Source organism: Hemicordylus capensis, chromosome 2 (assembly GCF_027244095.1).
Source record: "Hemicordylus capensis ecotype Gifberg chromosome 2, rHemCap1.1.pri, whole genome shotgun sequence".
Classification (NCBI taxonomy): domain Eukaryota; kingdom Metazoa; phylum Chordata; class Lepidosauria; order Squamata; family Cordylidae; genus Hemicordylus; species Hemicordylus capensis.
Window position 1 is genome coordinate 79,692,126 of NC_069658.1, and position 15,046 is coordinate 79,707,171.

Sequence of the window (15,046 nt, forward strand, 5' to 3'; positions counted from 1 at the left end):
CTTGGCAAAGAGGCACCTTTTACCATGGTGATTCTCTTTATTTAGAAGGGGGAGAGTAACTGGCCCTCTCCACCCCCAGCACAGTACTTCCAGTGACTGTTGTTGGTGTCTGTCTTATGTTTCTTTTAGATTGTGAGCCCTTTGGGGACAGGGATCCATCTTATTTATTTATTATTTCTCTATGTAAACCGCCCTGAGCCATTTTTGGAAGGGCGGTATAGAAATCGAATTATTATTATTATTATTATTATTGCTACCACAAATCCAGCTCTCCCCCCATCCTGCAGCCTGTAGGTCTCAAATGACTATTGTTTCTAACTTGCTTCCCTTTATACCTGTAATTGCTTCCCAGAGCACCTGCGTGTTGCTTCTTTTTTCAAATCCTTCCTCAAAACCCACCTTTTCTGTGAAACCTTTGACACACCCAGTTCCCATACCCTATTGCAGCTAAATATTAAAGAATTGCATATTCATCACCTGTTTACCCTGTCTCTTCTGCCTGCCCTGTTGTCTTCTTAGTGTCTTTTTCTAGCTTGTGAGCCCCTCGGGATAGAGACCTGTGTTGTCATTTGTTAGAAAGTACAATGTATGTACATGACATGGATGGCACAATATACATAAATATAATGTATTCTCAAATTTTGCTTCTTGAAGAAGTAGAGTTCATAAGGAGTGTGAAAATTGCCTTCTTGGTTAGAATAATTTTTAGTTGATTAGACCTGAAATATACCGCATTGTTTTTTACAGGCTGCACAAAGCTGTGTTGTGGCATAGGGTTACAACTCAGGCGGAATATTGTCTCTGCTGCTTGCAGAAATGGCAACTGAAACACAAAGCATATGCAAGCAACTGAAACACGAGTGTTCCTTTCATTGAAAATAGTTGTTATTAATAGTTCTTAGGTAAGGTAAGGTAAGGTAAGGTAAGGTAAGGTAAGGTAAGGTAAGGTAAAGTGTGCCATCGAGTCAGTGTTGACTCCTGGTGACCACAAAGCCATGTGGTCTTTATTCTTTTGGTAGAATAAAGGTGAGGTTTACCATTGCCTCCTCCTGCGCAGTATGAGATGAAGCCTTTCAGCATCTTCCTATATCGCTGCTGCCCAATATAGGTGTTTCCGATAGTCTGGGAAACATACCAGCGGGGATTCGAACTGGCAACCTCATGCTTGCTAGGCAAGTCATTTCCCTGCTGTGCCATTAGTGCACGCAAAAATACTAGCCAACATTAATTTCTAAACACCATGGGTAGATGATCCTGGCAAGCAGTCTAGGAGTGGGAACCTTACCTACTTGCTTATGGTGAGAGCTCCCATGTGGCATGTTGTCCAAACCCATTCAGGTTCCGTTATCTGGGCAACCTGAGGCTTGTTACCAATTCAAACAGGCACATAACTTGACCTGTTATTGACTTTAACCCAAGGTTTATTGACAAGGTTGGTAACAATTTGGGTTCACCTGTTGTCAAGCGGATTTTAGACGACATTCTGAACAAAGTCTCGTGCACCCTTCTAGCACACCCTGCTTCTACCACACCCAGGGAATCTCAGGTTTCCTCTCCCAGACCGCTTATCAATTTTGGCAGATCGTGTCTGCAACTGGTACCAAATGTGACAGCCAGGTTAGTATCCAGGGCCACTCGTAGAGACCACATTATTCCTGTTTTAAAAGAACTATACTGGCTGCTAATTACTGGCTGCTAGGTTTCTGAACTAGTTATTACCTATAAGGCCCTTAACAGCTTAGGTCCAGGGTGTTTAAGAGATCGCCTTCTCTGTTGTAAACCCTTTGCCTATTAAGATCATCTGGAGAGGTCCGACTATGGGTGCCGCAAACTTGTTTGGTGGCAACTAGGGACCGGGCCTTTTCTGTGGCTTCCCCAGGGCTGTGGAACATGCTCCCTGCTGAAATCAGAGCATCTCCATCTATGTTTGCGTTTAGGAGGACCCTGAAAATGTACATGTTTTCCCCGGCCTTCAATTGAGATTCAATTTTCAAATTTTAATGTGTTTTTATCTAATTTTTATCTTTTTAAGAATTTTTAATGTTTTATATTTTATGTTTTTATTCTGTACACCGCCTAGAGATTTTATGTTAGGCGGTTTATAAATTAAATAAATAAATAATAAATTAAATTAGTTTCTGGGCAAAATACAAAATGCTGTTTATTACCTATAAAGCCCTGTGAATGGCTTGGGCCCAGAGTATTTAAGAGAGCGTCGCCTTCTTCATGAATCCCACCACCTTTTAAGATCATTGGGGGAGGTCCAGCAGCAGTTGCCACCAGCTTGTTTGGTGGTGAATTATCCAAAATGAAGTTGAGATCACAGGTGCCCGGTACATATGTAGATGTTTCAAATGGTCTGACAGTCCAAACCAACGCTTCTAAGCACCCTCTCTTGTAAATAAGGCCCAATTAAAATGAGCTGGAATTTCTAGTAAACATGCATACGCTTGGGTTGTAAGTCTTTTGGAATTTCTTTTTAAATACAATTCTTCACAGGTAGTCTTGTACTACTTGCAGGGGGTAGTGGGAATTAATTATCTTTGCTTTGAATATTTTCAAAGAAAAATCCAAAGTTGTTATACAGGCAAGAAATATGGTTTACCATTATGAGGATTAGAAACTGGTCAAAACAAGTTCAGATATTCTGTTCCCCTATAGCTCTGAAGTTGAAAACGGTTTACTCTTTGCCGAGACAACCTGTTGCCTTTCAACTGTTGAATGATCGTTGTGGATTTTTAAAAAATAAATAAATGGGGAAGCTTGACTTCTGTAAGAAGTCTTGACCAGGTGGTATATATGTTATAGCACTGAGGCTTTAGAACTGACTTTTTTGAATTTGTGTTGGGCTTGGTGAAACTTGCCTTAGTATGTACCACAGAATACAAAAATCCACACTGATTCTGCATATATGACTATGCTGAATTGTATCCCCTGGTATACTTTTCCTGTAAACAGTATCTGTCTGTCTGTCTGTCTATCACTTTTTGTTCTAGTACAAGAGCCCTTCACAGTTGATATCTTAGTCTGTACAAACTGATGCTGGAAGGCCTTTTTTCGCCCTCTGGAATCCATTGAACTCGGATATGACATTTGTGTCTGTCTACTTCAATTCGCAGAGTTTCTTCCACAACATTTATTATCCTATGTGTTTATGATTTAAGAAAAAGAACATTATGTTTAAAACATTTTCCTAAACATCATAACACAATTGTTAAACTGTTCTGCTATCAGCAAAACAGCACAGCTCATTGTGAAGGCATCAAAAGTTCAACTTAATTTTGTTCAGACCAGATTGTGTTGATGCTGTCTGAAATGGATGTTGCTGTGTATTAACAAAGCAAACGTGTGTTTGAGTGTGAGTGTGAGTGTGAGTGTGTGTGTGTGAGAGAGAGAGTGTGTGTGTGAGAGAGAGAGAGAGAGAGAGAGAGAGAGAGAGAGAGAGAGAATTAACTAACTAACCAATTAAATTAACACCAATTGTCTTCCAGGTGGCTTAAGCAGTTAATTAATGTTACTTTTAGGGGGTCAAAAGAGGAAATTAAACCTAGTGTAATTTGAGATCTGCTTAGTTGTTTCATGATAGTCTGGCCACTTGCACTTCCACAAATAACTGAGTTGAGGCAAATGTGAGAAGCCAGGATCTGAAAAACGGTAGCTACAGCTGCTTTTACTGTTGAGTAAGAGTATCTAACCAGTACTGCAATGGATTTTCCATTCTTGAGACAACGTGGAAAAAGCCTATGTTCAAAAGACAGATGTGAATGTATGATCTATTTATATTGCACAATAGAAATTTCACATAAGCCCTATTCAGACATTATGTCGAACAAATGAACAGACATCTGTACATTGTACATATTTTTGCATGAATGACTTTAAAAGTGAAACTGGGTACAGGCCCCTCAAATGCATTGCACAGATAGAAAGTGTGGTGTTTTCATTATATTCAACATAATATGTGAATAATTGTACCTGCATGCACTGTACACTTATGAGGGTTGAACACAATGTTTGAGCAGGGCTATAGTGACTGGGTTCATTAGAAACCAAGTGAGTTCTGGCTTTATTTTTTTTAAAAAGAAAGGCAGAATTGAAGACGGAACAATGGTGGCTAAATATAACCTGCAATTTGTGGTTTAGAACAAAATCGTTCAGAGTATTTTAGTGCTTTGGACATAACACATTTAGCAAGAATTTTAGTATAATATTCCCATGTAGTTTTGTTATTTTGATGCTATTTTCTTCTTTCACTCCAAGCTTTTACAGACTTCATTGGAAGCAAGCTCTGCTTGTGGGCTCCCTGGAGATTTCTGGCTGGACACTCTGGGAAACAGGATGCTGAACTAGATGGACCTTGGCCTGACCCAAGCTCCAGCAGGGTTCTTCCTGTTTGATTTGAGTGCTACTTAAAACTTCAGTAAATGGCGACTTCACAGCCTTAGACTGACATGTTTATTTCTTTTCAGAATTGTATAAAGACTTATTGGAAAGAGAGGCCGCGTAACTCAATTAAATGGAGATAGCTGATGAACACCACTGGCTCTTCTCAGGCCTGGTCTAATCTTAACACAACCAATTTGCATCAGCACGGTTATGCCATTGTTAGGAAGCTGCAGGGATAATGTATTTGTTCCCATAGTGATTACAGAACTACCTTTCCCAGTCTTAACCACAGTTCAGTGTTGCATTGTCACTGATGTTAAAACGAACCTGAGTTTTAAAAGGTTTCAATCCTGGATTAGAAGAAAGCCACAGTGACAGCTTCCTTGAGACATCATGGCAAACTACGGGTCCAGCGGTTTGCCTCACATCAGCCCTGCACACTCCCAGACAAGCCCAATCGGTTGTCTGGGAGACTGCAAAGGAGGAGGCACTGGCTGCGTGAGCGTCCTTTGAGTGATTGATTGTTTGATTTCATTTCAATGAATGAATGAAAGCTGTGGCAGCCAATCAAGTAGGAGAGAGGGAGGAGCTTCCTTCCCTCAACTCCTGTTTATGCAGCTTGCAAAAACCAGAGAACAAGCTGGCAGGCTTCGGATGACACGATGCCGCTTTTTGCCCTGAAATTTTGGTGGTGAAACTGAAATGCAACCTAAGGTACAAATTCAGGTTTGGGAGTTAAAAAACAACCTGCTGTTCAGTGACAAAACAGTGGGTTCATGCATTCGGACAGCCAAAATCTTCAACCTCCTGGCACAGTTGCCTCCGGTTTAGTGTTAGGTCTGAAGGTGGCCACAGATAATATCATTGATGATGTAATGTTTGACTGTAGTTGGGAGGAAATTGGGAAAGCAGGGACTGTAGTTGGGAGGTGAGAAATTGCACTCCGGATGGAGAGGCCAGGAGGGAAGTGTGCGGTTGCCACTGAAGCTTCACTTCCTCTATGGAAATTATATCTTTTAAAGTAAAATATTTAAAATTGTTGACATGTTTTACTAGTTGATATTACTATTTACTAAAGCAGACCTGCTGATTAAGACTATCCTGTGATATGTAGGTTGTGAATGGCAATAGCATGAGTAAGCACATTTCACAGATTGGTAAATGACATGTTTAATTTCAAGACAGGTTAAGCTAGTACAGATACACCTGTATTGGATTGACTCTTATCAGATAATGTATGATAAGATTTGGAAACTTGAACAAATGTAGGTTTTGTTTTGTTTTTAAAGATCAACAAACATTAATGTTTGGAATGTTGACTGCACCTGTAACTTTGTGTTAATTTTGTTAACTATCCTAGTAAATCAATTCACCGGTTACACATAGTTAGAATCAGTTTCACTGAGGTTTTATAGATCCTTAGGGCTTTACCTATGCTACAAGTTTGGCTTCATATATTATTCCAAACACTTTTAATTATATTTTGTTCCCTATATACCTGTTCAGGGTGCAAAAGGTGATGTATAGAAAGCTATTGGCATATGTAAACAGCTATGACTAGCTAAGAGTTAAAATAAAATAATAATTAATAAGGCATTTTAATTGTGTGGATAAAGATCAGTGACAGATATCCAGACTAGCACAGCACTGCTGCAACAGTGCCTGACCATCAAACATTGCCACTGCCCGCTCACGTAATGGTACAGTATCAGTCTGTCGGCCACGGCTGCAATAGCACAGTGCTAGTTCAGAAGTTAGCCAATGTGTTTCAATGTTTTTTTCTTTTAGATACCTTAAGTATATTCTGAAAAAGATATCTCAGCATAATGCAAACAAGAATGAATGAATAAATAAATAAATAAATAAATAATATCAAAATTTGTAGTCTGAGCTGCTTAAAACTGGATTCATTATGCACTATTAAACATACAGAGTGAGAGCCTAATTTTCTGTATAAAAGACCAGACACAAAAAAAGGTAAAGGTTGGTCATAGGAACATAGGAAGCTGCCATATATTGAGTCAGACCATCTTGCTCAGTATTGTCTGCACAGACCGGCAGTGGGCATCTCCAAGGTTGCAGGCAGGAATCTCTCTCAGCCCTATCTTAGAGCTGCCAGGGAAGGAACTGGGAACCTAGATGCTCATCCCAGAGTGGCTCCATTCCCTGAGGGGAATATCTCACGGTGCTCACACTTCTAGTCTCCCTTTCATATGCAGCCAGGGTGGACCCTACTTAGCTAAGGGGACAAGTCATGCTTGTTACCACAAGACCAGCTGGTGAATATTTGGACTGTCAATTAAAAACCATGGACATCTACTTTCCATGTGGTGGGGGTGGGAGTGCTGCTCAGTAACTGCAAACCCTTGCTACTAGAAAGTAGGGATGTGCACAAAATAGATTTTGCAATTCATTTTGAGCTTGGAATAAATTGCAAAATCCTCAGATTGATTTGTCAAAACAGCGGCCAGAACTGGCTGTTTCATCAAATCAACCTTGAAATGCTTGAAATGTTTCAAGCACCATTTTGGGCCTGTTTTTCTGTGGAGAGCAAGATTTGAGTAATCTGCCACCAATGGTCAGTGGTAGCTACAGATTCTGTAGCCCAAAAAGCATGGGGGTTGCATTTCCAGAGGTTATGGATTATATTCCTGGATAGTAAAAAAGCTTTATTTCTGTGCTAATTCTAATAGCAGCCAGCCATGTATTAATAAAATAAGACTATATGCTTGCACCTAATGGTGCAGCAGGGAATGACTTGCCTAGGGAGCAAGAGATTGTTAGTTCAGATCCCCTGCTGGTATGTTTCCCAGACTATGAGAAACACCTAAATCGGGCAGCAGTGATATAGGAAGGTGCCGAAAGGCATCATCTCACACTGGAGGAGGAGGCAATGGTAAACCCCTCCTGTATTCTACCATGAAAAACACATGGCTCTGTGGTCGCCAGGAGTCAACACCGACTCAACAACACCATCTTTCCTTTTTCTTTATATGCTTCTAAACAAGCATAGAAAGAAAAAGGAAAGATGGTGTCGTTGAGTCGGTGTCGACTCCTGGCGAAAACGTATATGCCTTTTAAAGTGAGAAACTTTGTCTAAGACCGTGGCCAACATCCTGACTAACAGAGTGTGCGATTTTTTTAAAAAGCACACGCACAGTGCTACGCTCCATTTCCCCAAAGCGAGGGTGCTCTTTCACAAGAATGTAGTGACTTTTGCCACTCTCCCCTGCTCTGGAAGTACTTTTTTATCCACAGAAACATGTCCCTGAGAGCTGCATCAACTTCAGGGACAGGTTTCTGCTGTTGAAGAGGGTTTCCGGACCAAGGGGAGTGGCAAAAATTATTGCAGCTGTTAAAAACAATGAAACCCTGCTTATTTTCAATTTTTTGTAATAACAGTAGAGCTTCAGTGGAAAGCACAGTTAGAAGATACTTAGGATACTTACCTGCAAGAAGACTTTTGTTGCTGTATTCTGGCTTTTGTTTTGCTTTGTTTTTAACACACTGCTGCTGCTAACCCTCTAATTGTTCCAGCTGTTGCATTTCTGCCAGAAGAGCCAGTTGGCTGGTTGATCACCCAACCTTCTCTTTTTGGACTACATAAGGCAGCTGCGGCTAAATGTGCAGCCGGCTGCCAAAGGCCTTGGGTGGCTTGGCCTTCAGTGGTGGGACTGAGGGGAGTAACCTTCCCCAGCACAATACCTCCAATGAATATTGCTGGTGTCTATCATATTTCTTTTTAGATTGTGAGCCCTTCGGGGACAGGGATCCTTTCTTATCTATCTATCTATCTATCTATGTAAACCGCTTTGGAAACTTTTGTTGAAAAGTGGTATATAAATATTTGTTGTTGTTGTTTTGAAAGACATGTGGCCATTCTTGGGACTAGGGATGTGCATGAACAGTTCATGGTGCAGTTTGGGGCGGTGGTGGTGCTTTTTTTAAAAGAGCAGGTAAGGAGCTCCTTACCTGCTCCCCCCACCCTTGCTACTTCCTCCCTCCAGCTCAGATTTTCAAGAGACATGCCGGGCTGCAGCACTGATTTCTGCAGCCCTGATCGGCATTGGCACATACATGTCCGGGGTGCACGTGCACTGGCTATTTGCATGGTATGCTGACCACAGAAATGGCTGGCATGCATGTGCCCCAGCCATGTGCATGCTGATGCTGTTTTGGGCTGCAGGAAGCAACGCTGCCTCTGTGCAGGTAACATGATAAACTGGGCGGCCGGCGGGCTCCTTCTAATTTTTTTCATCTCTTAGCAGTGGTCCCTCTAATTAGCAGTGGTCCCTCTAATTTTTTTCATCTCTGTGCAGAATGAGTTTTGTTCTGGCGGTATCAAGACAGTGTGTGTGCACCTGCATTCAGAATGGAGCCTTCCTGATTCAACCTGAGTGGGCTCTAAATTGAATTGAGTGGACATCCAAAAACTTGTGAGCGCACGCATGTGCACACACCTTAGAGGTGAGCAGGTAAGGAGTTCCTTACCTGCTCTTTTAAAGGCACCACTCCCCAGCCAGTTGAGCCAGTTCAAACACCAGTGTTCAAGCCAGTTCGGCACTTCGTTTTGGAAGGATGCGCTCATGCACATCCCTACTTGGGACTGCCTCTTGGTTTATTTGGCTGAAGGATGTGTCTTAGCATCCATCCATCTTATTTATTTATTATTTCTCTGTGTAAACCGCCCTGATCCATTTTTGGAAGTGCGGTATAGAAATCGACTAAATAATAATAATAATAGAGTGGTTCCTCAGCAGGGGGCAGCTATTCCAGTTGTGGTGGGGCACAGAATAAAAGAGTGTTGGCAGATCAGCAGGCCATTACAGGGGAAGGGAAAACAGAAACTTAATAGCTAGTTCCCTTTTCTGCTGCCATGTCAGCAATTCGACCTTGGGGAGCAGTGCCAACTACCCACAGAACTTCACCTTGCTCCTTTGCAATGCCAGATTGGTTCAAAATAAATTGGAAATTATTACTGATTTGATTGTGGATGAGGGAGCTGATCTGGCGTGCATTATAGAGACCTGGTTGGGAGAGGGTAGTGGCCCTGTTTGGTCCCAGCTTCTCCCTATGGGATACTATGTTGTGGAGCAGGTGAGAGGATATGGTCGCTGAGGTAGAGTACAATAGCTCTCTTATCAGGATCCCTGTCAGAGCACCCGCCTGTGTTGAGTGTGTGTAATTGAGTCCTGGGGCCAGAGATTTATTGGAATTTCTGTTGGTGTACCCATCACCCTGCTGCCCCACAGAATCCCTATCCAAGCTATTGGATTTGGTTGCAGAGTTGGCATTGGAGACGCACATGCTGATGGTGGATGACTTCAATGTTCATTTTGGGATTGAATTGTCAGAAGCAGATTGGAGTTCATAGTGGCCATGACAACTATAGGCTTTCCCCAAATTGACTCAGGTCCAGCACATGTAGATGCTGAAGTGGCTAAGTAGATGACTAGAGCGCAAATGAAGAAAGGCTCGACTGGAATCCATCAGATTACAGCACAGAGCATAATTGAAGGCCTGGCAATATGTGGCAAAGAAGCAATTATTTGCTGCACGTATTGCATCTGCAGCTTCAAGTCCAGCGGAATTGTTGAGGGGACTTATACAGTCCCCTTCTGCTCTGGCTTTGGAGCCATTATTTAGCTACTGTGAAGCTTTTAATGAGTTTTGTGTGTGGACAAAAGCTCTCATACAAGCAAACAAAGGACCTGGAATCCATTGTTTGCGGGGGCGGGGGGGTCCAGTAACTCATCTTGTGTGGTTAAATAGGATTTTTCAGTTTGAATCCTGAGGACATGAACAAGCTTCTTGGAACTGTGCATCCTACCACCTGTTCTCTTGACCGTTGTCCAACATGGTTTTTATTATCAAACAGGGAGATTGTTGGAGATGGCCTGGTTGAGATCATAAATGCTTCTCTCTGTGAAGGTAGGATGCCTCATTGTTTAAAGGAGGCAATTATTAAACCTCTTTTAACAGAGCCTATGCTTGATCCCTCAGAGTTAGATGATTATAGACCTGTCTCCAATCTCCCATGGTTGGTCAAGGTGATTGAGAAGGTGGTGACCTCTTAACTCCAGTCAGTCTTGGATGAAACAGATTATCTAGACCCATTTCAAACTGGCTTTCAGGCAGGTTATGGGATGGAGACTGCCTTGGATGGCCTGATGGATGATCTCCAATTGGGGATTGACAGAGGGTGTGTGACTTTGTTGGTCCTTTTGGATCTCTTAGCAGCTTTTGATACCATCAGCCATAGTATCCTTCTGGATTGCCGGGAAACGAGTGACCTTAAGACAATGATGCACATGCTGGTAACCTCCTGGTTTACTACTGCAGTGTACTCTACATGGGATTGCCCTTGTACCTAGTCTGAAACTGTAGTTGGTTCAGAATACTGCTGCCAGATTGGTCTCCAGGATGTCCCGAAGAGACCATATTACTCCAGTTTTAAAAGAACTACACTGGCTAGCAATAAGTTTTTTAAATGGGAGTCTCAAGCAGTGCTGGTTATCCTCTATAATAAAAGCCCTGTGTGTGATCCCGTGCCACCCGTATCTTTTTCGGTAGTTCTGGGCATGCGCAGAGCACATGCTCAGAACCGCCGAAAAAGATACGGCCGCCCAGACACAGGCAGCCATGTTGGCCAAAGTAGCTGAAGTGCCCCAAACGACGGTTGATGTCCCCATCATCGTAGCAACAAATTGCTCCCGCGGCCGCCCACCCACCCTCCCAGCTGCCCGAGTCCTCCTTTTTAACCCCCCCCATGATTAAGGGCCAAATCGGCCCATGTAATTGCCCCCGCGGCTGCCGACGACCGCCTGCCCGCCCTCCCAGCTGCCGAGACCACCTTACCCACACAAGACCTCCACAGCCCCAGCCCACGTCCTTCGGCCGATAACAGTTCCTATTTAGAGAAGGAGAGAGGAGCCCGCAAGCAGAGCTCCTCTCTGTGCAAAGTCACTGCCCGAAATGGCGCTATGGACACAAAGGACACAATAGGCGTCCTTTGCGCCCAAAGCGCCAGTTCGGGAAGAGGCTTTAAAGAGAGAGGAGCTCTGCTTGCGAGCTCCTCTCTTCTTCTCAAAATTAGGACTTTTATCGCCCGAATGACGTGGGCTGGGCCTGAGGAGGACTCGGCAGTTGGGAGGGCGGGCCGCGGCAGGTAAGGGGGGGGGAACCGCTAGCGCCCATTATTGTAACGGGCTAAAAAACACTAGTTACCTATAAAACTCTTAATGACTTGAGCCCAGGGTATTTAGGAGAATACCTTGTTCATTATGAACCCCTCCACCTGTTAAGATCTTCCTGGGAGCCTCGTCTGAAGGTGCCGCCAACTAATCTGGTGACAACTCAAAGGCAAACCTTATCTTTAGTTGCCCCAGAGCTATGGAACACACCTCCTGCTGAGATTAGAGCAGCTTCATCTCTGTTGGCTTTTAGGAAACACACAAAGACTCATCTCTTCACCCAAGCTTTTTAGCTATCTTGTATATTTAATGGAAGCCTCAAGCAGGATGAGGATTGCAGCATCCATTTTAAATTCAAGACATGTTACAGATTTCATGTACTGCATGACCTGTGACCAAAATATGTATCACTTGGGGTAGTCTTGCCAAACAGACCATTTCCCCAGGTTTCACCATCCAATTAAATCATGAAAAAAGACTTTTGGGATGTACAGGACTCTGGCATATTAGGTTTTCAAGACCACAATGAGATCTGGTGATTGCAGTCATGATGCTCATGGAATGCATCAAATTCTGTACTTGCAAATACTCAAACCAAGGAATGGAAGAAGCACTTGATTGCTCTGTTAACTCTGTCCTGGAAAAAGTTTCTTTTCCACTAAAATAGAATCATTGCAGTCTTGTGCAGGAGAGCTCTTGCTTCAAAGGTTTGGTGGCTAGTGCTGCAAGCATCTTTTGTTAGAAGCACACACGCACCATTAGTCAGGATCAGTGTTCTCTCTAATTCTTTTTCATGGTGTAGTGGTTAGAGTGCTGGACAAGGACCGGGGAGACCCAAGTTCAAATCCCCATTCAGCCATGATACTTGCTGGTGATTCTGGGCCAGTCACTTCTCTCTCAGCCTAACCTACTTCACGGGGTTGTTGTGAGGAGAAACTTATGTAGTACACCACTCTGGGTTCCTTGGAGGAAGAGCGGGATATAAAGTGTAAATTTAAAAAAATATATCTATGTGCAGAATGAGTTTTGTTCTGGGCAGCAGTATCAAAGCACTTGTGCACACATGCATTCAGAATGGGGCCCTTCTGATTCAACCTGAGTGGGGTCTAAAATTAACTGAGCAGACATCAAAAAACTTGTGAGTGCACGCACATGTGCATGACTTAGAGGGAACACTGGTCAGGATGTTGGCCTTGATTTTAAACTGGCCTCCCTTTTGATGTAAATTTATTTAGTTTGATAATTAGTTTCATTGAAGTTAGAAGAAACTTGTTAAAAGGCTACAATAATGATTAAACTGGAGCTTAAGCAGACTAACTAGGCTGGATTGCAACTATTGGTATACTATACAGTGTTGAGTCTTGTAAGAAGACAGCCCCTACAATGAACAAACAATAGGTGCTAGAAAAATTGTGGTCCTTTGTTTATAGCATTCAGTAGATGCCTTTTATAAGAATATAAATAAATTATTGCATGCACTTAAAAACTGCTGGATCTTTGAAGTTTTATGAGGAGTAAAATCCAACTTTTTCAGTGAAAGTAAATCTATTAATGTACTGTTTTAACCATTTGGAGTCTTTAAAATGCACTTAATGTCTTTTTAAAAAACAGAAATGGATAGTGGTTTCAAGTGTTATGTGTTAAAAAAAACCTTTATTACAGGTCGCTGGTCAGGATCTAAAAAGCCACACAACTATTTCTGCACACCTCAGAGATTTTGCTGGCATCAGCCGCCAAAAAACCCACCATGAGCTAGATTTTGAAGGGCAGGCCATTTTAAAAGCAGCTTGTGATATGACTTGGTGGTGATTTTCTCCAAGAAAAGTGTCAGAAATCCCACTGGACAATTCCAAGGATTTTAGTGTGCTCCAAAACTGGTATGAAAAGCCTCCACCTTTTAATATCCAGAAAACTTCCATGAACAAAAGCCTGGGGTTTTTGTTACAGCAGATATGCTTGGCTGCAGGAGTTTTCATAAAACCATACAGCACAAAGTTACTGTAAACGAAACAAGGAAAACACACAGCGGCTGAATGAGAACATACAGATTAAGGATCCACTGGTGTGATGAGAGAGCAGCCTTACAAAACTTACCAGCTAACTACACTGGTACAGTGGGGAATCAGCAGTTTTTGACACACTGTCCTTCCCCAGGCAGAGGTGCACCTAGGTAATTTTGAAGCCTGGACCTTAAGGCTTTTGGAGCAAACCCCCCCCCATTTTTCATTTAGTCATTCATTCATTTTATTTCTATATCGCCCTTCCAAAAATGGCTCAGGGTGGTTGGGTGGCATATTTTTAACACATATTTAATGTGACAACACCATCTGGGACAAACTAAAAAAGATTTGGGGCCCCCAGGGGGTGTGGAGGCCCTGGACTTTAGCCAGGACATCCAGGGGTAAGAGCACCTCTGTTCCCAGGTTGCCTGGGAAAATATGTCCCTGACAGCTGCAAAACCCTCCGGGACATATTTATGGCTGGCACAGAAGCAGTGTTCCCTCTAACGGGGATTCCCAGATGTTGTTGACTACAACTCCCATAAAACCCAAGCAAAGACTGTTGCAGCTGGGGATGCTGTGAGTTTTAGTCAACAACATCTGGGAATCCCTGTTAGAGAGAACACTGCACAGAAGGCTTTGTAGGAAAGGGGAAGGCATCAAATACTGCCATTTGCTTGCTGTACCAGTGCAGTTAATTGGGAAGTTATGTTAGGGTCCTCTTGCTGGTGCAGTACTTCCTTGTTCTGTGTGTCAGCCACTCTCTTGCACACAACCATCATACAATCCTAATGTGAACTAAACTACCTATTAACACTGGTTCTCTTATATACCCTTGCTAATTGAGTAAAGAGGCATTTCTAAAGTAGTGGTTCTCTTGCATTTAGCAAGGAGAGAGCAACTGTCCCTTTCTACTCCCTCAGACACAGAACATTCCTCCAGTAGTTGTGCTGGTGTCTACCTTATATTTTCCTTTAGATTGTAAGCACTTTTGGACAGGGAATCGTCTTATGTATTTATAAGTTCCTATGTAAATCTTTTCTATGAGCACTTGTGTTGAAAAGCGATATATAAATATTCATTGTAGTAGTAGATGATGACTATGGTAAAAACTTGAACAAAATTTCCAAATCTTAAAAAGAACAATAGTATGTTTTTATTTTGCTTCATTTATAATATAAGCATTCATTGAGGTCATTCACACGACCTTGGCAGTGGAGGGGAGGATGGACGGATGGGGGAAAGGCAGGATTGGACCTACCTCCCCCCCCCCCCGATGATCCATGGAGCATCTGAGCTACGTGGCTTGCGTGCCCACGCGATGGGTCCTGCTGCAAGCCTTTTGGCATCCTGGAGGCCGGGAAAATGAGTCCCAGTCTCCAGGTATCTCACAATGCAATGAGCGTGATGCATTGCGGAAATCCCCCATGAGCTGGGTGCTCTAGGCAACCACTGCTGTGTGCACTT

At 42.8% G+C, this 15,046-nt stretch overlaps 1 protein-coding gene across 4 annotated transcripts in view; it reads left to right on the top strand.

The window, feature by feature from the left end:
- Positions 1-15,046, top strand: part of TNFAIP8 (TNF alpha induced protein 8) — a 71,359-nt gene that overhangs the window by 41,737 nt on the left and 14,576 nt on the right. Inside the window, exon 1 of one of the 4 annotated variants that reach the window (XM_053288599.1) lies at positions 4,990-5,100. The exons of the other annotated variants lie outside the window; for them this stretch is intronic. The gene's annotated coding sequence lies outside the window, so the exon portion shown is untranslated. Of the gene's footprint in view, positions 1-4,989; positions 5,101-15,046 lie in introns of those variants that run through there. 4 annotated transcript variants of the gene reach the window in all.